This window comes from Taudactylus pleione, unplaced genomic scaffold (genome assembly GCF_031769625.1).
Source record: "Taudactylus pleione unplaced genomic scaffold, aTauple2 ptg000314l, whole genome shotgun sequence".
NCBI lineage: Eukaryota > Metazoa > Chordata > Amphibia > Anura > Myobatrachidae > Taudactylus > Taudactylus pleione.
In genome coordinates, this window is record NW_028284715.1 from 4,210,406 (window position 1) to 4,236,996 (window position 26,591).

The 26,591-nt window shown below is 45.3% G+C and overlaps 1 protein-coding gene across 2 annotated transcripts in view; it reads right to left on the reverse strand.

Annotated features, from left to right (window-relative positions):
• The window catches only part of OXR1 (oxidation resistance 1), a 610,641-nt gene extending 585,333 nt beyond the window's left edge, over window positions 1-25,308 (reverse strand). Inside the window, exon 1 of one of the 2 annotated variants that reach the window (XM_088442635.1) lies at window positions 25,207-25,308. The gene's annotated coding sequence lies outside the window, so the exon portion shown is untranslated. The remainder of the gene's footprint in view (window positions 1-25,206) is intronic. The other variant, XM_088442636.1, reaches the window with a different exon arrangement.
• Between the last annotated feature and the right edge of the window lie 1,283 nt (window positions 25,309-26,591).

Genomic DNA, 26,591 nt, shown 5'->3' on the forward strand with positions numbered 1-26,591 from the left:
ACTAGGGCGCTACTATGGTGCATAATATTAACTAGGGCACTACTGTGGGGCATAACATTAACTAGGGCACTACTATAAGGCATACCATGACCTAGGGCGCTACTGTGGGGCATAACATTAACTAGAACACTACTATAAGGCATACTATGACCTAGGGCACTACTATGGGGCATAACATTAACTCGGGTGCTACTATGGTGCATAACTAACTAGGGTGCTACTATAGAGCATAACATTAACTAGGGCACTACTATAAGGCATACCATGACCTAGGGCGCTACTGTGGGGCATAACATTAACTCGGGTGCTACTATGGTGCATAACTAACTAGGGTGCTACTATAGAGCATAACATTAACTAGGGCACTACTATAAGGCATACCATGACCTAGGGCGCTACTGTGGGGCATAACATTAACTAGGGCACTACTATAAGGCATACCATGACCTAGGGTGCTACTGTAGGGCATAACATTAACTAAGGAACTACTATGAGGCATAACATTAACTAGGGCACTACTGTGGGGCATAACTTTAGCTAGGGCGCAACTATGGGGCATAATATGAACTACGGTGCTACTATGAAGCATAACATTAACTAGGACGCTACTATGGGGCATAAAATTAACTAGGGTGCTACTATGGGGCATAACATTAACTAGGGCTCTACTATGGGGCATAATATGAACTAGGGCATTACTACTGTATGCAGCATACTATGAACTAGGGCACTACTATGAAGTATAACATTAACTAGGGCTCTACTGTGGGGCATAACATTAACTAGGGCACTACTATAAGGCATACCATGACCTAGGGTGCTACTGTAGGGCATAACATTAACTAAGGAACTACTATGAGGCATAACATTAACTAGGGCACTACTGTGGGGCATAACTTTAGCTAGGGCGCAACTATGGGGCATAAAATTAACTAAGGCGCTACTATGAGGCATAACATTAACTAGGGCGCTACTATGGGGCATAACATTAACTAGGGCACTATTATAGAGCATAACATTAACTAGGGCACTACTATAAGGCATACCATGACCTAGGGCACTACTGTGGGGCATAACATTAACTAGGGCACTACTATGAGGCATAACATTAACTAGGGCACTACTGTGGGGCATAACATTAACTAGGGCACTACTACAAATCGCATCCACTTAACGAATCAGCGCCGTGCAGCTCGTTATCACAGAATGTTTTAGCACAAGCAGCTGATGCTGATTAAAATGATATGCGGCATGCCTATATTCTGTGTGAGACTAAAGTTATATCTACATGCAAAATGCTACGTTACAGTGTCAGCGGTCCTTAGGGGTTAATGTATCAAGCAGTGAAAACAATGGAGAGGTGGACCAGTAGAGAAGTTGCCTATAGCAACCAACCAGCTTTGAGGTAGTTTTTATCAAGTTTTATAAAATGATAAGTAGAGGCTGATTGGCTTCTATGGGCATCTTCCACTCAGGTCCTCTTTTCAACACTTTTCACTGTTTGATAAACAGATACAGTATATAAATTGTAAATATCTTAAAATCTCACAATGAAAGCGGTAGCAGGTGACTAGTGTGGTGCTTATTGAATAGTATGGCCACTGGTGCAATGAGAGCAATTTGGTGAGTGTAACCCATAGAAGAGAAACTGAAAGATTGCATAAGAAAAGAGGTGTTTTAAACCTCTAGGATGGGGGCAGGCATGTATGCAAATTACTTGTGGGAGTTAGCCTATGGCAAGCAGGGGCGGGTTTGTAACAGGAACATTATATAGTGGGATAAAAGTGTGGGCCAAAGCCTCTTTGTTCCAGATTCCTCCAGGACAGGGAAGTGCATTTTGTCAGTTGTCATTTTCCTTAATAAAACTCTCTTAGTGCTTCTCCTTCTTCTCTTCTTCTCTCCTCCTTTTCCTTATTGTATTTAGTCTCTTTTCATTTACTTCATATCATTGCTTTTACTTTTCCTTTCTGTCCTCAATCACTGTCTTTTCTGATTTCTTGTTCTGCTGGGGGTGGGTGTAGCTATGTCCTGCCTAGTAATGAGCCTCCCCAGACCCTGGTCCCTGGCTCCACAGTGCCCCCATGTTATTAGGAGCTGCAGGTGTGGTTCCCCTATTGATAGTTCTATCCCCCCTCAGGCTGCAGCAGCTTTGTGGAAGGTGTGCCAGTGTGGGGGAGGGGTGCTTCCCTTTAGTCCTTAATGCCCCTGGTCAATATTATCTTTGTGGCTGCAATGGCCAGCACCATAGGCAAATGCAGGAGGGGTTTATGAGTGCCTTGCCTGAACCCCCCCTCAGCCCACACCATGATGACTACAATAGAAATAGCATATAATACTAAAGTTGCATGTTTTTTAGGATCCCCTCAGTGTCACAAATGAAATAACTAGCACTACAGTCCCTGTTGATCTTTTAAATGTGTCAGCCAGTAGAAAAAGTTAAAAAGCCAGTAATGAATATTGTTGTGCACCAACTAGATCTGGAAAACATGCACTGTACGGGGTGCACTGATATGGACCACCTATTGGATCAATTATTAATACTGGATAATACACCATCCAGTACATAAGGGGACCAATCTGTGCATCTATGTCCAGGACAGTGCATGGTTTCTTTTTCTGCCCTCTCCCAGATTCCCCAACTTGCTCATATGATCTGTAAAGGAGCCGGCACATGAAATAAAAGATTCAGCTCAGACAGGATGGCCCTACTTCTACATATAATTGCTTACTGTGTTTGCTGGTCCTGTATATGCCAGAATTATATCATTCAGTACATTCGTATGATGTATTTTATAGATGGTCTAAGTGCTGATTATGCCCATTAATGGTAGAAAACAGTTGCAGCAAACAGTGTCAGTATTATGCTGGGCATTGAGGTATCATTGGGGGAATAGAATGCTTTAGTGATGCGTTATATGACAGTAAGGGGTAATGGCTTTGACACTGCTTTATTTATCTATAGCACCTAAGATCTAGCTTTTATCTCCTTTGAATCATTATTATCAGCCAATAGAGGAGATTGTATTATATACTGTATTCTGAGCATTTAACTTACAAAATAGACAGAATACATGTGCTACAGTGAATTTCTACAGGGTGCACAGCTTATTATTGCAATCACTGCCCCAAGCAGCTATCACCGGGAAGCTCCATTCTCAGCTATGCTCCTACTTCCACAAATATACATTGCTGGAGGTCACGCAGCCTTCGCGTCCTGCCTATGAGGGGTACAACGCGTGCAAAGCAGCTAGTTCAGTTCGTCAGGGCTAACAGCAGGCGTCTGGGGAAAATGCTTCGCCTTTAATAATTCCACATTAAAATGTCGTTTTCGTCACCTCTGCTTGCGATGTGGTGGCAATCACCCAGTTGCCAAGTGTTTCAAGGGGGGTGCCCAGCAGCAGCCTGCACAGCCAGCAAAAGGCACAAGTGCTAAGTAAAGTTCCATCCCCTGTCCGTGTCACAGCGATAGCAAAATGGTTGAGTTGGTACTCGGTTCTGCAGGACGCAGAATTTTCGTTAAAAGGCTTCAGTTTTGGTTTTCGTTTACCTATTTGCAGGGATGTCGACACATATTCGCCTAGAAATTTGAAGTCTGCCTTTGAATTGCCTCACATTCTTAGGGAAAAAGTGGCTGGCGAGGTTAGCGCAGGCGCATTGCTGGGCCTTTTGCAGAACCCCCATTAGGGATCTTGTGAATTCCCCGGTTGGAGTGGTTCCCAAGAAAATTCCAGGAAAATAAGGGCTCATGCAACATCTGTCTTATCCGCCAGGCTCGTCAGTAAATTATGCCATACCAGTTGAGGTTTCCTCGGTGGTGTACCAGTCTTTTGACGATGCTTTGGACGTCATTAGGTGTTATGGTCCGGGCGCACTGATGGCTAAGATAGATGTTGAGTCAGCTTTTCGTCTACTTCCTTTGCACCCAGAGTCATTCCAGTTTATGGGTTTTTAGCTTGGACAACGGATATTGCATAGACAAATGCTTGCCTATGGGGTGTTCTGTGTCCTGTGCGTTTTTCGAGCATTTTAGCACCTTCCTACACTGGTGCGCGGAATTTATTTATTTAATTTTTGCGGTAGTCATGGAATAGCCCACTATCTCGATGACTTTCTGTGTGTCGGCCCTTCCGGTTCAGGCAGATGCAGTTATCTTTTGTTTTCTTTACGAGCGCTGTTTTTTCATTTGGAGTTCCCGTTGCTGTGGACAAAACGGAGGGCCCTTCCCCTTGTCATTCCTGGGTATCGAGATCTGTACCTCGGTGGGTTCTTGTCGCATTCCTCTCGATAAGCCTGTCAAGTAATGCTATAGCGGAATGCACGGCTTCCAGTAGAATTACCCTGCGGCAGGCAATCCCTCCTGGGCCTGTAAAGTAATTCCAATGGGCAGAGCTTTTTCACGTAAATTGGAAAGGGCCACGGCTGGTGTCACTAACCGAGACATTTGCTACGTTTATCCTCAGAGATTAAGCAGGACCTCTCTGTCTGGGTCTCGTTTCTTCGGGATTTTAATGGCGTTCGGTTGTGGATGTCTCCAGCCGCTGACAATTTGCAGCTGCAGCTGTTCACCGACGCAGCAGGCACCACGGGGTTCGGATGTTACCTTGATGGCTCCTGGTGCGTTGGCCGTTGGCTGGAAGAATGGGTGGGAAAGGGTTTGACTAAGGACTTACTCCTTCTCAAACTCTTTCCCATAATGGTTTCCTTGGAAATCTGGGGGGAATGGTTACGCAATCGCAGCATCATTATCAGGTGTGACAACCTGGGCATGGTCCATGCGATACAATCAGCAACATGCGGCTTCCCTGCTGGTTTTGCGCTTGCTAGCGCAGCTGTGCTCACATGTTTGCGCTGTAACATCATGTTTAAGGCAAGACACGTTCCTGGGGTGGAGAATGAGATAGACGATGCGTTATCACGTTTCCAGTGGGCTAGGTCCCGATCTGTGGCCCTGGTGCTGACGTTGTGCTTTGCCCCTCTTATGTTTGGCAGGTGATCGAGCCGGCATGGAGGGCTAAGCAGAACAGTCTTTAGCCCCCTCCACGTTGCGAGCATATCGGCAGGCATGGAATGAATGGGAAGATTATTCCCGTAGCAGCAAACAGGCAGGTAAGAGTCAGCATCGTTCGATGCTTTCTTTTATTTGGAGTCTCCGTTTGGCTGGCAGATCCAGGGCTTCTGTTGCGCGCTCTTTGGGGGGCATTGCATTTTATTGTAAATTGAAGGGCCAACCTGACTTTACTAAAAGTTTTCTGATAGTGAAGGCTTTAAAGGGTTGGGCACGGGTCTCCCGGCCAGTAGCTGACCGTAGGAGACCTGTGGACGCTCATCTGCTTCCGGCAGTATTAGGGGCGGTTCTCGGAGTGGCTCTTACTGCGTATGAGGCGGTCCTGATTCAAGTGGTGTTTTCGGAGGCTTTTCACGGCACCTTGAGGGTATCGGAGCTGGTGGCATCATCCAAATGGGTTGATGCCGCCATGCTCCTCTCGGATATCCTGGTCAGTGAGAGGTCTGTTCTCTGTAGGATTCGGCAGTCGAAGACCGACCAGACTGGTAGGGGTAGGTGGATCTCGTTGGGTCCATCTAGGGACGAACAGATCTGCCCCGTGGCACTAGCTATGCGGTATGAGTTATTGCGGCCGGATGTTCCTGGTTCATGACTCATGCATATGGACGGGACTCCGCTTACCAAATACCAGTTTGGTTGGTTTTTGAAGAGGTGTGTATCTGTTTTAGGCCTCCCGCCTCAAGATTTTGGTACACACTCGTTTCTGATCGGAGCCGCAACTTCGGCGGCAGCTGCGGGTTTCTCGGCATCAGAAATTAAGGCCCTAGGACATTGGAAATCGGATAGTTATAAAGGTTACATTCGACCTAGGCATGAAGGCCTTTTGTTTAAAGTCATTTCACAGTCTGTTCCGGTTACGTTTATATTTTATGCTTGCCTGGTTTTTGTCTTGTCTCATGTACTGTCCTGTCTTGTCTGTTACCCCTGTCCGTCCTACTCGGGATTAGCTACTCGCCATTGCTGGCAATGGGAGTCTTGAGGGATTTTACAATTTTTACCTGAACTGACGGATTCAATTCGGCTATTCTCAATCATTTAATTAGGCCATAGTCCATCCCTCAGCAGGTTTTTATTTTACCTCTTGCCGAGTTCACCTGTTTTTTCCCAATTCCCCCCCACCCATTCTTCCCCTTTGTGTCTTCTGTTTGTCTCAGCCACTTCAAATAGTAAAGTCGGCGACCAATAGAAAATTTTTCTTTTTGGCAGATACTCACTTATGTTCTATCAGATCCCACTAATACACCATAAAATTTTATTGTTTTATGACAATTACTAATTTTTTATTTACTGCTTTCCTCCACCTTTAGGATTGCTCTTTGACACGCAGGACATTTGGGTTATAGGCCACTCATATATTTTCTGGGCTGCTAGGTTTGAGTTCAGATCAAGCTCCAATTTTTGAATATTCAGCTAGGGTCCGTTGGATAGGTTCCAGAGGTATGAGATGGCATTCCTTTTGTCCTAAACTGTTAGAGTATGCAAGGCTTTTTGGTAGGCCACGTATTTTGGTGGCTTATTTAGGAGGCAACGACTTAGGGCAGAGGTCCACTGTAGAATTACGAGTTGATATTGTCAACGATTTGGCGAGGGTGCTATCGGCCTGGCCCTTGTGTAAATTAATTTGGTCTTGCATTGTACCTCGACAGGTCTGGCGTGGGGTTAGGAGTTTTCCTGCTAATGACGAAGCTAGGAAGAAACTTAATTTCGCAGTTGCCAAATTTGTGCTGGCCAATTATGGCCGTTTCATTTACCATAATAACATTCAATTTCGATTTAGTTATATGTATAGACCTGATGGAGTTCATTTAACAGAGGAGGGTGTGTCATTGTTTATTGGGGATCTTTTTGAGGAGTTGGCGTTATTGGGGTAGTACTTGGTATGGTGGCGGTGCGGCGGTTCTATAAGCTGAACCTTGCTGTGGCGGGAAAGAACGGCAGGTCGCCAGTCCGGGTGCAATTATGATTTAAGGGCGCTCCCTTCGTTGACTGGTAGTTGGCTGTACCAACCTAACGGGGGGCAGTATCACCACCTAAACGGGTGGGAAGTCAAGATGGGGGTGAGCGTTACCTTTTGTTGATGATATGAGTTACATGGTTATGTGTATGCACTCTGGGCGATCTACGCCTGCTATGCCTTTTGTTGTTTGTGTGTGGGCATAGCAGATCTGGCTGATTTCTGGACGTCCTTTCTTTGCCACCATACATCCTTAAATAAATAATAATTATTATTGCTCCAATAAATCGCCATCAAGTTATCTGCCAAATCCACGTCTCAGTGTCTTTATTTTATGTTAGTATGATAAGTGGTTTGCACACATGACAACTCCTCATCCGATAGAAGGTTTAACCCAGTTCAAAGTTTAACAAACATGATTAGTTGCTATAAGTAATAGCACAATTCTGCCTGTTACACCGTGTTCTATAATAAGCATAAAACTATTAGGCCATTGTACATTTTCCTCATCAGTTCTAATATTGCTTTAATGTTTAATGGTCTCCTATCCAGTTTTGTAGAACATCAGCTTTTCCTCCACTGTGATACATTCTTAATTAACTCCACACTAACAAACACCATATCTATGTCAATTCACATGATCTGCATTCTGTCTTGTATTACAGCTGACAAACTATCTAGTCTGGATGTGCAATCTTAGTTAATCAGCAGGGAGAGTCGGGTTTCTGGCTAGCCCATTTTTGCCACTTGCTGGTGTGCAGAGAGAAACCTTCCTCCTGCATTCTCTATCCCATCCTGTTCCTTCTCCTTTACATGTTCTATTTAAATAATATCTGTCATTTTCAGCATGACCACACTGGGCCTTATTCAAAGTTGCATGCTGAGGTTCACAGATATGAGCAGTATTTTTCTACTGAGCCTACACCTTCCCCATAGAGATGAGCGGGTCGGATCTAAGAGATCCGAACCCACCCGAATTTGGGGGATCCAGGGCGATCCGAGCGCAGCTCGCATCTCCCTGCCTTCCCCGGATCCCTGACCCAAGGCAAAACCTTGCGACCCCTCTGTCGAGTCACGAGGTTTTGATTTCAGCGGGCTTAACGCTGATTAGCTGAGAGAACCGTCTGTCACGGCCCTCAGCCAATCAGCGTTAAGCCCATTGAAAACAGCACAAAAGAAGATGGCGCCCACAGCCGACACCGCCGGCACCCCCACTGGCAGCATCCCCCGCTGCCGACACCACCACTGCTGACACTCCTGCGCTGCTGCCCAATGTACTGGGGACACAGTCAGCGACCCCCACACTGCCAACACTCCCTCACTGAGGACACCACCAGCACCCCTGCACTGCTGACACAGTCAGCAAACCTGCACTGAGGACACCGCTGGCACCCCCGTTCTGCCGACACCCCCGGCACCCTGCATTGAGAACACCCCTGCACTGCCGACACAGTCAGCAAACCTGCAATGAGGACACAGCTGGCACCCCTACACTGCCGACACAGCCAGCAAACCTGCACTAAGAAACCGCTGGCACCCCTGCACTGCCAACACAGCCAGCAAACCTGCACTAAGACACCACTGGCACCCCTGCATTGCCGACACAGCCAGCAAACCTGCAGTAAGACACTGCTGGCACCCCCGCACTGCCGACACAGCCAGCAAACCTGCACTAAGACACCACTGGCACCCCTGCACTGCCGACACAACCAGCAAACCTGCACTAAGACACCGCTTGCACCGCCGCACTGCCGACACAGCCAGCAAACCTGCACTAAAGACACCACTCGCACCCCCGCACTGCTGACACAGCCAGCAAACTTGCACTAAGACACCGCTGGCACCCCCGCACTGCCGACACAGCCAGCAAACCTGCACTAAAGACACCGCTGGCACCCCCGTACTGCCGACACAGCCAGCAAACCTGCACTAAAGACACCGCTGGCACGCCCGCACTGCCGACATCACCGGTACCCTTCACTGAGGTTTACTGCCAGCACCACAGCACTGCCATTCCATGTACTGAGGAGGACACCGTCAGCAACCCCGCTCTGCTGACACTGCTGTCACAGTAAGTGCACTATTGGTGTATCCAGCCCACACTGTTTAACACACTGTGGCCCTGATTCAGAGCCGGACGCGTTTTTTTTTTTTTTTTGTGCGGCCTCCTGGCCGCTGGCATAGCTGTGGGTGTATAGCGAGCGGTCTGGATGATGGTCGCGATGGTCAAGACCATCGCGACCATCGGGCTTGCGACGAGACCCTTGTGGAAGGGTCTCGTTCATCGCAAGCCCCAGAGAGCTTTCGGCTCTAACAGAGCCGGAAGCTCTCCACTGACATCACTCGTGATGTCAGTGGGGCCGCCCCCAAACGGCAAGCGTTCCCTCGGGAACGCCTCCGTTTGGGCAGCCACCCCCCCCCCGGCCCGCCCACCAAATGGGGCGTGCTGTCACTCAACATCGACAGCTCTCCCCCTTTGGTGCGAGACCCGGAGCGACGGATTGGCCGTCGCTAGCCGGGTCTCACGCATGCGCTTTACGGAGCCGGCTCCGTCGTGCGCAAGCGCTGTGGGCCACCATCGACCCGGTTGCGAGTGCTCAGCGCTTGTGACCGGGTCTGAATCAGGCCCTGTATCCATGTTGGAAATTAGAAACTGAACTGCCACATGTTAGCGCCGCCCACTGTGTCACTTAGCTTAGTCAGCCAGCTAGCTGGATGCTACCTTTTGGCCTTAATTAGATGAAGCAAATAATATAGTGAGGTGGTCAAAATTGATTGGAAATTACTGGAAATAAATGTTATTGAGGTTAATTATACTGTAGGAACAAAAACAGGCCCATTTTATGTACATTTAGCTGTTTTTATGATTTTTTTAAGAAAAAATCCAGATCCAAAACCAGAACACTAAAACAAAACACGGAGGTGAGGTTTTGGCAAAACCAATCCAGATCCAAAACCAGGGTAGACCCAGATCCAAAACCAAAACACGGGGTCGGCGCACATCTCTACTTCCCCACACTCTTGGGTGCCTACAGAGGCCCGGGTAATCTGTACCCCACCCCAGGGGTGTATCTAGAGGTCGGAGCGCCCCTGGCAAAATAGGGGCCTGGCACCCCCCCATCCCATTTGTAGTTAGCAACGCAGGATTTTTAGTGGGGTGTGTATATGTATATATATATATGACAAGGACATGCACCTTATAGTGGCAGAGGCAAGTATTATTAATAAGGAGGAAAGCACGTGCGTGTATATATATATACACACACACACACACACTGGTCATACACACACAACATTCAGTACAACACACATAACATTCACAAAGCATACTTACAAACACACACACACACACAGAGCATACTTACATACACGTGTGTGGGCTCTGCTGCTTGGACTTCCTCCTAGGTGCGGGCTGCTGGACGGCCGCAATCCGCCTTCTCCTACGAGTACATGCTCCCTCCCTGCAGTACAGGCACGCTGCTCGGACCCTGACGGTTCAGCTGTCAGTGCTTCCGCGTCAGGTGGTATGACGCGGAAGCGCTGACAGCTAAACAGGCATTGGCCAGGCAGCTTTAATTATGGTGGGTGGCGTGTGGCCGGAGGAGAGACGGAGACAGTTGTCTCCGTCTCTAAGAAAACAATTTGTTCCATCAGGGGGGGTTCCGCCACTGCTAGCCGTGGGTGGCACTGCCGGGTGGTGCCAGCGCCCCCCAACCGGCTGGCGCCCCTGGCGAGTGCCATCCTGGCCAATAGGGAAATACGCCCCTGCCCCACCCCCTTACCCCTCTCTGCGCACCTGGCAGCACAGTTGTCACAGTGGTTACTGCCTCACAGTGCTGAGGTTATTATTAGTTCAATTCCTGTCCAAGGCGCGATCTGTGTGGAGTTTGTATGTGCTCCAGGTGTTTGCAAGACTTTCCTCCAGGTGCTCCGGTTTCCTCCCACACTTCAAAAACACACTGGGTGGTCAATTGGCTTCTGACAAGAAGTGAACTCTAGTGTGTGTATGTGTCCATGTAAAAGGGGTTATAGATTGTAAACTCCACTGGGGAAGGAACGGACGCAGGGGCGTATTTATAATGGGTGCAAGGTGTGTGGTGCACACGGACCCCTGAGTCCAGGGGGAGCCCACACACTGCACACCCTGCACCCATTTAAAATATACTTACCTCTCCATCAGCCCGGTGCTGTCTGCTGAGCTGCAGAAATCACTGGGAAAATGGCCACAGCGGCCATTTTCCTGTGATTCGCGCATGTGCAGTAGAGATGTCCTGGGAACACGGTGCCATATGCCCGGAGACCTGTTTACTGGCCCGCCGGAGAGGAGGGGGCCCGAACGGAGCTTGCACACAGGCCCCTCCTCTCTTAAAGCGCCTCTGGATGGACGTGTTGAATAGCTGAACCAATCTCTGTAATGCGCTACAAATATGTGTGCGCTACATAAATAACTGTTATTAAATAAACTGTTGTGACTTGTTTGGGAACAACAGCTGAGGAGCCAAAAGGCTTATGCTGCCCATCCACTAGGCGATTAAACCTAGCAGTGGAGCAATTACGACGGTCGTTATCGCTCCAACGCTTGGTAATCGCCCACAAATCAGGCAGTAAAAGGTTAAAAACGACCAGCGATGAGCCCGTCCGCTGGTCGTTTTTAACATTATCATCGCCCAAACATGTCGGTCAACCTGACGACCTCCGTCAGGTTGCCATGTTCGGGGATGACTGATCTACATACACTGAACGTCTGAACGTTCAGTGTATGCACTTCACCCCGCGGAAGACGACGGCGTCGTAATCGTGCCGTCGTCCCCGCATCGTGTAATGGCTGGGCAGCTTTACACCTACATTAAAAGGATCGTAACACTACATTATTTTACTTTTCCTATTTCTTTAATAAAAATTATACAGAAAGGAATGACTCTATAAAAATATTCTTATTATCTTAAACTTAAATGTATTACTTATTAAAAGATTGCAAATTGCAAATAAGTATTTTAAAAAGAGCTGTTCTCTCCTTCCACAGCGGCCTTTCATGTGCCTCTATCCTCACCTCGGCCATGGCAAACACATCAGCGACTGCCATAGCAGCCCCCATGGCAGCCTAACCATGTCTACAGGCTGAAATGCAGAACCCATCTCGTTGTCTCATCTTGCTGTGCTGTGCTACACATGCCCAGTGCTGGTAGGGGCTTGTAAAGCCAGCTTTGTGCACAAGCTCTCTGCTCCAAACACTAAGCTTAGAATTACCCACATGTCAGTACTGATCATTTGGAGGTTCTAAAGGACTTCGCTGCCTTTAAAACACATGATTAATGGTGACAGTCTAAGCCTACGGTCTAAAGTCAGAAGACCAGAGGAGCATGCTGGAACACGTTCCTTCGTACGAGATTAGTACAAGATGCAATCATATCTGCTGGGACTATGGAGGAAGGTAGAGGGGGCCTGTCATCATAACACATTGCTGTGACCCCTCTAATACTATGGACAGGTAAGGGCAGGAGGGTTTATTTGTAAGTGTGGGAACAAGGGATAGAGAGATGGAGCTAATTAATAACTTATTATTATTATTATTATTATATAAAGCCAACATATTACAGAGTTTTAAAAGCAAAAGATTAGTAGGAGCATGAACACACACGGAGCCCTGATGCACATTTTGCAACTACCTTTAGCTATGTCATTAATCTACTGGACAGGTTCTGAAACTCGGTCCTCAGGACCCCAAACAGCGCATGTTTTCCAGGTCTCCTTACAAAATCACAAGTGAAATAATTAGCTCCACCTGTGGATTTTTGAAAATGTGTCAGTGAGTAATGAATACAGCTGTGCACCTGCTGAGTGTCCTGAAAAATGTGAACTGTGTGGGGTCCGGAGGACAGAGGAGCTGATTCAGACCCGCTCGCTAGGATGCGATCGCTCATAGCTCATAGCTGGCTTTATAGTTGCAATCTGCGCATGCATATGTATCGCAACGCACGTGCGCAAACCAGTGCAAATGCTCGGGAAGCAATCGCTCGCTGCGCATAGACAGCAGAGTGAGTGACAGGAGAATCCGTTTATGGGTGGTGACAGGGGCAGTCCACTAGAATCGGGGGAGTGGAGGTGTGAACGCAGACATGCCTGAGTGTTCCAACGCCGTTTCAGAGGCATGCATAATTAACAGGCAGCGTCATAGTACACGTCACTTGGTGGAATTTCACACTGAAGTGATCGCAGTGTTTGCGGCAGAGTATAGTCAACCTCAAGCGCTGCGATCACATCCGATGGTGCTCGATGTACCAGTGTTTTCATGCACTTCCAGGAGATGACGTGCACAGGTGGGCGTCTTATGAATGGCTGCTGGGCATCTGCATACACTAAGTGATCGCATGCCAAGACATAGTGGGTGTGCTAATGCCTTGGCGTGCGATCGCCTGCCTTGCTGGGCGTGTGCTTGATTTACATATGCAGGGTGCGAGCGAACGCATCTAGCGAGCAGGTCTGAATGGGCTCCAGAGTTTGACAACCACTTATCTACTGTGATACACAGCAGATACAGGTTGACCAGGCTTGCACTAGAACATTGCCAGCTAATGCGGGAAGCAAATGATTGGATTGTAGCTCTGTTCACAGTCTAGTCCAACCAATCCATGCACCAAACTACAAAATCTTGTCCCAAATCATGAGGCCAGGTCCCATTCGCAAATCATGTTTGTATTATCCCACCTAAAGTGCCTAGAACATCAGCTTTTAATCCCAGGACATAGTAATGGTCCTGCCCAATGTGGCATCTTAAAGACCTCTGTGGTGCTATAAATTGCGATATTAAACGCTAATCTGCCTCAGTCCTCTCCTCTGTTGTGTATTTCCTCAATTCATACAGAGTATTATGTTAAGTGTAGGGCATGTCTTATAATCTTGAGTACAGTGGTGTTATTTGTTCTCTGATCTGCGCTGTTATGTGATATTCATAATAATTACTTTTTCTAATACTTTACATTTCTGTGGTCACTGCTCTCAGGTTTGAGTACTATAACAGTTCTTCTCCTTGTTTTCTTGTCTTCTATGGCAGTGGCCAACTACATTAGAATGGCTTGCAGATATACATATCTTCCAATTGTTCTGATTTGGGGGGTGGGTAGCCCCAATTTTAGGGATCCACCAGATACAGGGTCACAACAGGTAGGACTTTCATGCTTATTTCTGGAACTGTTGGGTGGTGTATACCACTTGGGTGCCAAGAGCGGTTCCAGGTGTATATTTTGATGTAGGAGTGTTTTTAGGATAATGGATTGGTGTAGCACACCCATCTCCAAGTTACAGGACAGACGGGACATAACCACATGCCTTTTTTGAAAGTGCACTGAAATGTCTCTATTAACACAGTACCAATGTTGCAAGGCATACACCCTTAATGTATACAATAACTAGAGCCATAACGAAAGTGGTGTGGCAGTGTGGCCACCCAGGTCAGGGGGTGTGCCATGGACACATGCCAGCAGGCTCGCCCTCTCTGCCTACCAAATACTTGCTCTAGCATGCTTTTGGTACTACAGGGCCGATGCCCTGTTCCCAGGCAGAGGGCATGTTCAGGATCCTGCTCCTTTTAGTGTCACTGACACTAACTGACATCATTGGTCGGCAGCTGCAGCGTAGGGGAGCAGAGAAAAACTAGCTAAACGCAGGCAAGAAGATTCGAAGTGAGAGGATCCTAAGGTGCTTATGTATTGAAAGTATTGGAGTATGCAGGGATGGTGGGGGAGGGGGACTGGGAGGGGAGGCAGCATTTACTCCCACCAATTATGGAAGCATTTTTTTCCCAAAAGATGGGGAAGCACCATTGTTCTCCCTTGCCCAAGGCACTAAAAAAGGATGGATCGGAGGCTTCAGTGGCGTATCTATAATTGGTGCAGGGTGTGCCCACACCTGCACCCATGTTCTTCTATACCTACCTCCCTGGGGTCCCAAGTTGGCAGCGCTGCACCAATCACCGAGAAAATGTCCACCGTGCCATTTTCCCCAGAGACCTGCTCATGCGCGGTACTGTCTGTCAAGAAAGCCAGAGTCTTCTCCCTTGCACTGACGGCTAGAGAGGAGGGGGCCTGGACGGAGACTACACACGGGCCCCTCCACTCTTAATACGCCCCTGGGAGGGTTGCTTGCAGTCATAGGGCTGTCTGTTGCACATGACTGATCTATGGTATACAGTCATATAGTCGACGGTCACTATGTCTGCAAACATAGTGTCGACACCAGGATGTCGACAGTTATAGATGTCAACGTGATTAAAATGGTTAAAAATCAGCATTATGGCAATACTTAGATTTAGGGGTCAAGGTCAAGGATAGATTTACCTCAAGAGGACATTATCGGCGTGATCAGCATTGGCATAATATACTGAACTCCCACTAAATAGTATGTGATAACATCTTATATTTTTAAATTAATGACGTTTCCCCATCATACACGCAGCCAAACTAGTACAGTAAAAAAAAAAAAAAATGTAATTAAATAAAGTGAAAATTTTTTTATTTTTCGTTAGCCTTGGCCATGGATGAGTCAGTCCTGTTTGCATCGCCTCTATGAGAGCTGGTGTCGTGTTGTATTGCAGGGAACACGTGCTTAATTTGGAGTCACCTTGCACCTTCACGTGTTTGTGATGAAAAATACAGCATGATGCACAGCTGAAAACAGATAAAAATAACTTTGCAATACCAGTGCTCCTGTACATATGAAACTGCAGAAAATGTGACATGACATAAAAACTACTAATCAATATGTATCCAACAATCTCTGTGCTTGTCGATAAAAGCAGTATATGAATTAGGAGTCATTAACGAACACCAGGTGTGTCAATCACAGTTTATTGCATTCCGAGAAAAAATATGACTCTAATGCTGGGCACACAATGGGCGATATATCGGCCATTCAATTGATCAACAGATTATAGGGGAGATTTATCAAAGCTTGGAGAGAGATAAAGTGCCAACCAATCATCTATAAACTGTAAGTTTTCAACTACAGCCTGTAAACTGTCATTAAGAGCCATATTCAATTAGGCTGCGAAAACCTGTTATCGGCGATAATTTATCACTGATGAGGTCATTTTCCGCCAGTTTCACTTATCCCCATATTCAATTACAAAGACTTTTTGCAGGTGCGAAAAGACTTTGTAAAAAAACGGGGACAAGTTTTCACCACTGTTTAGGTGGCGAAAAAAAGTGCAGAATTGGGGTTTTGGGGTGCAGATATAAAAATAAATAGCCTTCACCCTTTGTAATGTCCCCTTACAGTAATCTGTGTCAAAAATGTTTTTTTAAAGTTCCTTAGGACACCCCAAAAAAGGTACTTTAATTTTGGGGACAAAAAAATATATTGGGGGACAAACTTCTAAACTAGCGAAATCGATCCCGGGGGGGTTCCCAAGTATGCGGCAGGTGTTTTCTAGAATGCAGCAGGTGCAATTTTGAAGAATTTTCACAAATCAATTTCGGGGACTTCAAAATATGCTTGCACCCATTTTCATGTACCCCAGATTTGATGGGACTAGTTATTTTCCCCCCCAAAAAAGAAAAATTTTAGAACCCCAATAACCTTTAGCAGGCCAAATCGGGGGTACCCATAGTGATCCCCATGTCAGACCTTTAGGGGGGTGCCAGGATGATTTCCCGAAAATTGACAGGACTTTTCGATACTTACCTTTCCATCGGGTAATGTTTTCGTCGGATCCTAATTGAATACGGGGATAAGCGACACGCGCCTGATACTTTATCCCCTCCTAAAACGGCGATGATGACGAAAAGTCTGAGGTCGGACTTTTCGCCTCAAATTGAATATGGCCCTAAGTAGTTGATTGGTTGGTACTTTATCTCTCTCCACTTTATCTCTCTGCAAGCTTTAGTAAATCTCCCTCTATGTTCTCTGCTTGTATATATGATATATGGGGCGGGAGCAAAGCAAGAAATGGGGTCAAACTCCAGAAAATGCCATTTTCGGGAGTCTGACAGCATTTCTCATGCACCAGATCCCGGAATGCAATATATTCCGTGGTTTTGATGCAGTGAGCAACGCCATCAAGCCTATGGACTTCTATTCGTGAGGTCCCCCCCCAGGGAGGGATGCAATCGGTTCCCTCCCTGCACCGCCCGCATTGCGCGTCCTGTGCAGATGCTCTTACCGAGAGAGCTGTCCTTTGCATTTTCCATCATGGATACCGGCGTAATTAACGCTGGCATGCATGCGAAGAGTGGCGGGAAGCATTTCATGTGATTCATCCCTCCCATGGTTAATTTTAAGTCTCTATTAGGAAAGCAGTGTGGTCCCAAAGTTTGCTGGAAAAAAGGAATTGAATGCATTGCCAGCTTCCAAGGAAATCCTATTTTATGCAACAATGTGCAAATGATCCAGGCTCTTTCAAACAATGGGCCTGATTCAGCAAGGATTGCAACTGCGATTACGCCCGCAATTGGCCGATTGTTGCGTACTGCGCAGGCATATGCATCGCAGTGCGCGAACACTCCACTGCGATTGGGACTGCAATCGCAGTGGCTACACAGACCCACCGCAGAGTGATTGACAGGAAGTACCGTCTGGGAGTGGTGACGGTGGGGTGGTCGGCGAAACACAAGCGTTCCAGTGCGTTTGAACGCTGTTGCAGAGGCGTGCATACATTATCCACTGCGATGCTATACTATGCAGCCTGAGCTCTCACTGCGTACCGCTGAGTAAGGTCTGACCATGTGCAAGTGTGTGTGAGACTGTGATTGTACTCGATGTTACCGATGGTTTCGCAGTCTTGCTAAGTATTACGGATGTGTGTAAGGTGGTCGTCCTTATGTTGTGCTGCGATGGCATAGCGATCGCAGAGGATTAGCATAGTGTCGCAGTGATACTGCGTGCGCAATCGCTATTGCAATCGTATCTGTGCTCAGGTCCAATATCCTTTCTAAAAGTGTTGAGTAGATACTAGATATAATCAGGAACCTGTGTTCATAAATTATTAGGAAAAGGGAATTTGACAGAGCAAACTAGCATCAGAGGCAGTGAATCACAGCAGATAGTGAATAAAGTTCTGCCTTATGAGTATTGTTGGACTAACCAACTTCATCAGAGGCATATGTGGCAGCTATGCCATAGGGCCTGATTCAGAGACGGACGCAATTAGCGCTCGCTCGTCCAGAAAATAGGGGTGGCTATTCAAATGAACCGTTCGCTGTTTGCGGTCTGTTCACGCCTCTAGGTCTGAATGAGCGAACAAAACTTGCGGTCGTTTTTTTGAAAAACACGCCCCCTGGCCGCTCGCATCCTACGTCATGTCTGCTATTTATTAGATTAATCGAGTACATCGACCAGGGTATGAGCTGCTCGCTATTCTTGTGGTTGGTGTTTGCTACCACAATTTTGCGAGCAGTTCTGGCTATAAAATAACCCAGTGACGTGGTCAATGACGCTGCTGTTTTAATTATGTACACCCATAAAATGCCCATTTTGACCTTTAAGCACGCCTGCGATCGGATCTCCACTCCCCGTTTTCAAGCACCTTCCCCTGTTACCACCCACATACGCCTCATCCTGACACTCAAATTATCAGGCATTCGCTATTTTGCGAGCACATGAATTTCGGCCGCACTGACTGGTTCGCGCATGCGTATAACGATCCGTACGCATGCGCAGTTGGGCAAACATCGCTCGGAGCGAACGAGCTGCCGCTTACGAGTGGCTCTGAATCAGGCCCATAGTTTGTTGTGAGTGATAGGATGGCACATTGGTTAGTATGGATGCCTCACAGTGCTGCTGACATGGTTTGATTCCATCCACTTTTGCATGTTTCATATACATTCCTCTCACAGTCCAAAAACATTCTAAGCTGAAGTTCCTCCTTATCACTGACAGCCTAACTCTACCGGTGGATAGTTTGAGGTTTGACCCAGAAGGGATCACAAAGTCTCTCTGGCTTTTCAGGTTCCCCATTTTTGGGTATAGGCAACACCATCCCAAGCTGGCATTACGCAGTGGTGAAAAGCTAATACGTTGTCTGGTTCTTCTGTCCCCACAGAGGTCAGTATTCTGGTTAAGGCTAGAAAAATCTTTGATATGTCCGGCATTAACCATTTGATATATGGCAAGCGGAGATGAAGAGTTTCTTTTCCGGCCATATAGTTCCTGGGTTTTGCTCCAGTGCGAAGACAACTGATCTGAAAATCAGCTGTCTCCGCAAATCCTTTCACTACTACTCCCGAAGCACTGAAAATGAACACTGCCATGTTTGACTCAGCAGTAGTAGTGCACCTGCGTGAAGTGACGCAGCCGCACAAAGGGCCTGATTCAGACCCGCTCGCGAGCGCACAGCGCTCACAAGCGGGTCGATAGTCCCCCACTGCGCATGCACCAAAGCGGGGCAGCTGTTGATTGTGATTGACAGCTTGCCCCGTTTTGGAGGCGGGCAGGGGGGTGGCTGGCCAAACGGAGGTGTTCCCGAAGGAACACCTGCTGTTTGGGGGCGGCCCCACTGACATCACGAGTGAGGTCAGATACATAAGGCTAAAACTGAGGTGGTGGCTGTGTTGAAGGAGCTAAAGAAATCACAGATTTATTGATATGATCTACTGGTGTAGAACCTGGGTGACTGCAATAGGTACCAGCGGAATGTGAAATGGAAGGTAGTCTACACAGTGGGTCCCTAGCCAGGTTTACTGGTAACAGACACTGTGGTGACAGCCAGGGCCAGATTAAGGGGCGAGGGGGCGACATGGGCGGTCGTCCCGGGGCCTCCACACAGAAACGGCCCCCACATGTCCCTACCGGGGGTGAAAGTGGGCCGAAACAGGAGATGGAACCAGTTCCGCCTCCTCCGGCCCACTTTTGCCCGGCGCCACAGGGAGGCTCCATTTGCCGGGCGCCCGCTGAGATTTTCTTACTAGAAGGCGTCCGGCTCCCTCCCTGCAGCACCAGCCGGAGGCCGGAGCTCACTCCAGCAGTGTGCAGTGCACTATGGGAGAGACGTTATGACCTCTCTCCCACAGTTCTGAGGAGTCGGCGGACCGGAGGCAGCGAATGCGGGAGCGGGGAAGTCCAGGTTTTTTTTTCTGTGTGTAGCGGTTTCACTATAGGGGGCACTACTATAGGGGTCATTACTACAGGGGTCATTACTACAGGGGGCTCTACTACAGGGGGCACTACTACAGGGGGCATTACTACAGGGGTCATTACTATAGGTTGCTCTACTACAAGGAGCACTACTACAGGGAGCACTACTACAGGGGTCATTACTACAAGGGGCATTACTACAGGGGGCACTACCACAGAGGGCACTACTACAGGGAGCATTACTACAGGAGTCATTACTACAGGGGTCATTACTACAGGTGGCTCTACTACAGGGAGCTCTACTACAGGGGTCATTACTACAAGGGGCATTACTACAGGTGGCTCTACTACAGGGGGCACTACAAGGGGAGCATTACTACAGGGATCATTACTACATGGGTCATTACTACAGGTGGCACTACTACAGAGGGCACTACTACAGGGAGCATTACTACAGGGGGCACTACTACTGGGGGCAATGCATAGGGGGTACTGTATAATGGGCACTAATACTGTGGGCTCTGCACAAGGGACACTACCACTGTGGGCACTGCCACTACTGGGGGCACTACATAAGGGGCACCACTACTGGGGGCTCTGCATTAGGGACACTACCACTGTGGGCACTGCCACTACTGGGGGCACTGCATAAGGGGCACCACTGCACATACCCCTAATTCATCCATTGAGTGTTTGTGTATATATATATATATCTATATATATATACACAGTATATATATATATATATATATATATATATTTAATAGGGGCCCCCACAGATCTTAATCCGGCCCTGGTGATAGCGGTACACAGTGGTGATAACTGCAGCGTTTATATCAGTGGTAATGCAGGTAATAAACTGTACAGCGGTAATCTGTGTCAACTCTAAGGGGCTAAGTACTGCACAGCCGTGTCAACACAGTGATGCTCAAAGGGTCGCACATGTGCCGTAACGTCATCCTGCCGGGGTCACAGACTTTGGGTCCCTATGATTATCCATCCAAGAGATTTAAATCAACATAGGGTGCTAGTCTCAAACAAAATGATTAAAAAGAAAAGAAAAAAGTATAAAAAACCTCACAAAATATGCAGACTAGATGGAGCTTCTACTGTCAAGTTCTGTTACTATAATGAGCAGTATTAGGCCTGTGCCAAACATAGCTCCTAGCATTGAGGTCACCGAGTTCTATAATTATTATAAGTAATATGTCCCTTTCCGGGCAAAGTTTCCACCTCACCATTAAACAATTCTCACTTTGCAAAGACCTGAGCCTCCTGTATTCAAGAGAATTGATTGTGTACAGTACTCCTGGTGAGGTAGCAAGATAAGTGATTCCCAATTCTTCTCCACAGAAAAGTGGTTACATATAGGGGAAATGCACCACAAAGCAAATTCTGATTTTTTTTCTTCTATCAGTCCCTACAAAGCTGTTCAAAAATACCTACATGGAAGCTGGAGAGAATAAGAGAATATACATTTTTCTTTTTGACATCTACAGAAGCGTTTCACTGTCCTACATTTTTTTAAAATAATGAACCTACTATATTTTCATGTCAATACACTACGCATAAACTAACAAAATAACTTGGCTAAGTTTCCAACTCAAGAAAACAGTCATTACTGTCCATGAGTAAAGATACCACACTCAATACAATGCACAAAGGAAGGCTTTTACTACTAATAAAAGCATTTAAATGGTTATAGCAATGGAACTCGCTGGTTCCAGTGACCACATACCCACCAGAATTTGTTTTGGTCAAGAGTGTTTGCGATACAGCAACAGATTTTCCAGTGTCGCCTATCCAATTATTGGTATTCACGCAATGGTGTTAATGAAGTCTCCTCCACTTGACCCCCTGAACACAAGTGCTCATTAACTACCGCATGTCAGATGCAATCACATTTGGCGTGCGGTGTCACTGGCATTTAACACAAGGCCAGCGATTAAGGACCCTAATTGATAATGTCGCTTACAATGTTATGCCTTATTAGAGCCTGTTACTTTAAGAACAGAGTTCACGGTGGGAAAGAGAATGACACTTTAAGTGATAAATGAGATGGCTGATTTTTATTTTATTGCACAGTCTTCTGTATAAGCTCCGCTGATAATTATAGTTCCAGAGAAAAACGTTAGTGAAGTCAAATTATACCAAGTCGTGAGAACTATTACAGAGTTGTAGTGAAGGGGTTAACATGCATAAAACTTTTACAGTTGATAATATCTAAAGTAACAACCAACTGATTATAAAGTTGATTTGCACAGAAATGTATAGGAATGTTATTGTCTAATATAGTATAACATAATATTACTTTATTACTTACGATACATGCTCCTGGGGAGCTCTGTGTAACATCATGCATCATGAAATTAATTTATTTCATAATAAATATTACATAAAATTTATAATCACTAATAAAGTTAATCAGTTCAGAAGCAAAAATAACATTACATAACCATAAAAATATATATACATGTAAGTAACAAAAAAACAATAAACATCGTATTACAATGCCCAGTACACGTTTTGTGAACTAATCTTAATACGCTAATCTTATTTAGTTGCCACAAAAAGCCTCTGACCGATGAATCTTTGATTTACAGTATGAATACGAATGTTTACAATGCACTTCATTACATGTACTATATATTATGTAACATGTGTAATATAACAACATGAATTTATCAGCCAGAGAATCGTAAAAACCTAAAAGCATGAAATATATGTAAGGAAAGACATCAAGACAGGCCAAAAACACAATGATTTGGAAATATATTATTAAAATGATGTTCCTCCTCTTTAGAAAAATTTCAAAATCTTGTACGGTGCTCAGATATATCTTCAAAGGTTTTTTTTATTTACTTATAATAAAAAGGTGACAAACATAATTAGATAACCTGCCAATAAAGTATTTATGTTCCTATTGCAACAATAACAAACTTCACTGTTCATTAGATTAGAAAATTAGATAACATCTACTGACATCTGGTTGTGATTGGTCTGGCATTGTTCCTTAGTAACTTTTCAGTATATTTGAAAACTTTAGATAATAATCTCACAAGCTAGTATTTGCGAAGCTGCATAGTGTTGTCATAGACTGAAAAAAAGAAGCAATTACTTGGAATTAATTAAAAAAATTGAAAAAAATTATGATCTGCTAGATATAATGTTAAAGGATAGACAATATATAAAAGTGTATAATTTAATAAGTGAAATACATGATACACGGGATTTCAGATAAGGTTAAGTTAAGAAATTAAAAAAAAATAGATTGGACAGGTAAAGCGCTAATGGTGACATTTATGAAAAATGGAGAGAAATAAAGTACCAGCCAACTAGCTCCAAAATGTTATTTTTCAAACACTGGGGGAGATTTATCAATCTTGGAGAGAAATAAAGTGGAGAGCGATAAAGTACCAACCACTTAGCTCTTAACTGTCATTTTTCAAACACAGCCTCTAAAGTGACAGTTAGGAACTGATTGGTTGGTACTTTATCTCTCTTCACTTTATTTCTCTCCAAACTTTGATAAATCTCGCCCACAGCCTGTAAAGTGACAGTTAGAAGCAGATTGGTTGGTCCTTTACCTCTCTCCAAACCTTGGTACATTTCACCCTTTATCTCTCTCCAATTTATCTCTCTCCAAGCTTTGATAAATCTCCCCTACATCCTGTAAAGATACAGTTAGGAGCTGATTGGTTGGTAGTTTATCTCTCTTCACTTTATCTCTCTCCAAGCTTTGCTAAATCTCCCTGTAATTGCTTTGTATGCTAGAATAAGCCGGGGAAAATACTGTACTTAGAATATTTACAACCCGCCAAAAAGTCACCCAAAGACCTGAGGATATTAAACACGAGGATCCTGTATTGGAGACATGGACTGTTGTTGCTGCTATTATAGTATGAGTGCATTCTTTCTGCAAATGTGAAAATATACTGGACTAGATCCAACTGTGTAGGAAAACAAAAATTTTGTCCAATATTATTCATATCCAGTGGCCTTATTATTACTATTTAATAGCTGCCGACGTGCCTTTCACCCCCTGAGATTCTTAATCAGTTTGTTCTTTTGACATAATAGTACATGTGTATGAATCTGTACAACCTATAATTATTCTCCAGCAATAACTGCAAAATTAAGTTATACGCAATAAGCTTAACATCTTTTTGACTCTACTGTAAACTTATAAAAAAAATGCATATTATTTACATCTTTAACACTTAATAAAATTAGATAGCTGTTATCCTGGGAAGATGAGTAATAAAAACACTGAACAATGCGACGCCTTCAGCACAAATTAAAGCCCGATTCAGAAGGCTTGTGGGTGTTTTTGTTTTTTTCAGAAGAAATAAAAAAATAATAATAACAACAACGCTGTCAAATTTGCTGGTCTTTTCCCGCCAAGAAGAGAACATCCTGTGTTTACTAACCTCCATACAATTACAGTGTGCATTTTACTGCCAGCTGGGTTGTGTACCAGGCATCTACTATCTCTTAGCCAAAGCCCTGACACATAATGGGCACAGAACAATAACATCAGCGTAGTTATCTCAACAGATATACATATTTCAGTAGCCTGATCTGAATAAGAATAGCCAGCTAAGAGCCAAAGTGACTCACACACTGGAATATCAAAAGGATGCAACTGATCCCTTCTCCCAGCACTGTATAATATGCACCCTCATCCTGACTTATTATTGTCCCTGTAGAACACCACTACTCTGGGCTGTGTTTGTATTTTCAGCTGACACAGTCTTTCTTCACTCTGCAAATTCACTAGAAGCTAAATGCAGCTCAATGATATATCATTGTAGCCCCAGAAACTATTTACACAATTGCAAAGAAAAACTCAAGTAATGCAGCCAATGTGGGTCATCTAACATCACCTTGATACATTAGGTGCAATCAAACATAGTCCTGATAGACATTAAGATGTTGCACCGTGCACAGAGACTCCCAATAACACTGTCATCCTTCAGCACCTGACCAGTGGACAGCTCCCTGACAGATTCAGGACTGTACATTTGCATTGCCGTTCCTGCCACTGTCTCTGTCCCATGCATGTACAGTACTGCAAGATCTCCATCTGCATGATCACAAAACAAGAGGAATAGAAACTTACTGGTCAGCAGTATGTCACACTGTGTCCCAGCCTGTTCAGCTCCGCAATGTACATGGGCTGCTTGCTAAAGGAGTTTTGCACTGGAGGGATTGTGTCAGCAAGTGCATCCTGGCTCCACACAGCACATCTAGACATGCTCAGTTTTCTGACCTTCTCAGTCTGGGAACTACCAAGACCATTGCAGCAAGTAGGGGTAATCTGGATTCTACCATAGAGTGCATCTAAAAATAGCACCTGCCAAACGAACAGCTGGGGCTTAAAGGAACAGTAACCTGTCTGCTTCTCGGAGTTATCCTGCTGTGTGACCTGATTAATCTGTCTGCATTGTCTGATTAACTCCTTTCTTGCCTGGAGGGTCAGACTCAGTGCTGCATTGTGTCAATAACAAGGATGTTTGTCAGGCAATCAGAAAATCTGAACATTATGGGACTTAGATGCATCACCTAGAACAATTACTGTATAACTATTTGCTCGAATGCCAGTTTTCCATACTGCAGCTACTGTACTTTTGCAGTCGGGTTATCTTCAAATTTAATTTAATTTTTGTTTACTTTCATAGATTGCTGCAGGCAGATCTGCATTGTAATCCACTTATAGCGATGTTATACATTATTTCATTTTATGTATTATTTTCTTCCCAGTACACATTGTAATAATAATAATAATAATAATAATAATAATAATAAAATTAATAACAAAATTGAAAATACTTGTATTGTTTTTTTTAGCACAGTATGGTCCTGATTAAAAGAAAAAAATAAGGATAAAAATAGGCAGTTTTAGAGCCGTAATCAATTTGAGCCGAGCCGCGATACTTTTTTGCAGCCCGGACTTTTCGCCTACTTCGCCTGTTTTGCAGGCGGAAAAGTATCGCGCGCATGCACGCTTTACCCCATATTCAATTTGAAAGTACGCAAAACTTGAACAGGCGGAAAGTACTGTCAGAATTGGGGAAATAAGCCTGACACCCCCCAAAAAGATGCTCTGACATGGGGGTTCCCTATGATACCCCCCGATTTGGCTTGCTGAAGGTATTTGGTGTTTCTAAACGGGCTCAATAGCTGCTAAATAGCGTTTTCAATACGTGGTGCAGAATAGTATTCAGGAGAATTTTTTCAAGAAAAAACTTATCCCAGCAAATTTGGGGTACTTGAAAATGGGGGTCAGCATATTTAAAAGTTGCTAAAGTGATGTTGAAAAAATAGTGAAAAATCCACATGCCACAAACACCTGCAATGAAAAAAACACCTGGGGCATACTTGGGGACCCCCCCAGAGTCAAGCTCGCTTGTTCTTAACTTTGTACCCCAACTTTTTTTTTGCCCCCTTTTTCAAAGTCATTTTTGGGGTGTCCTAAAGTGTTTTTTTTATGTTTTGACACAGTTT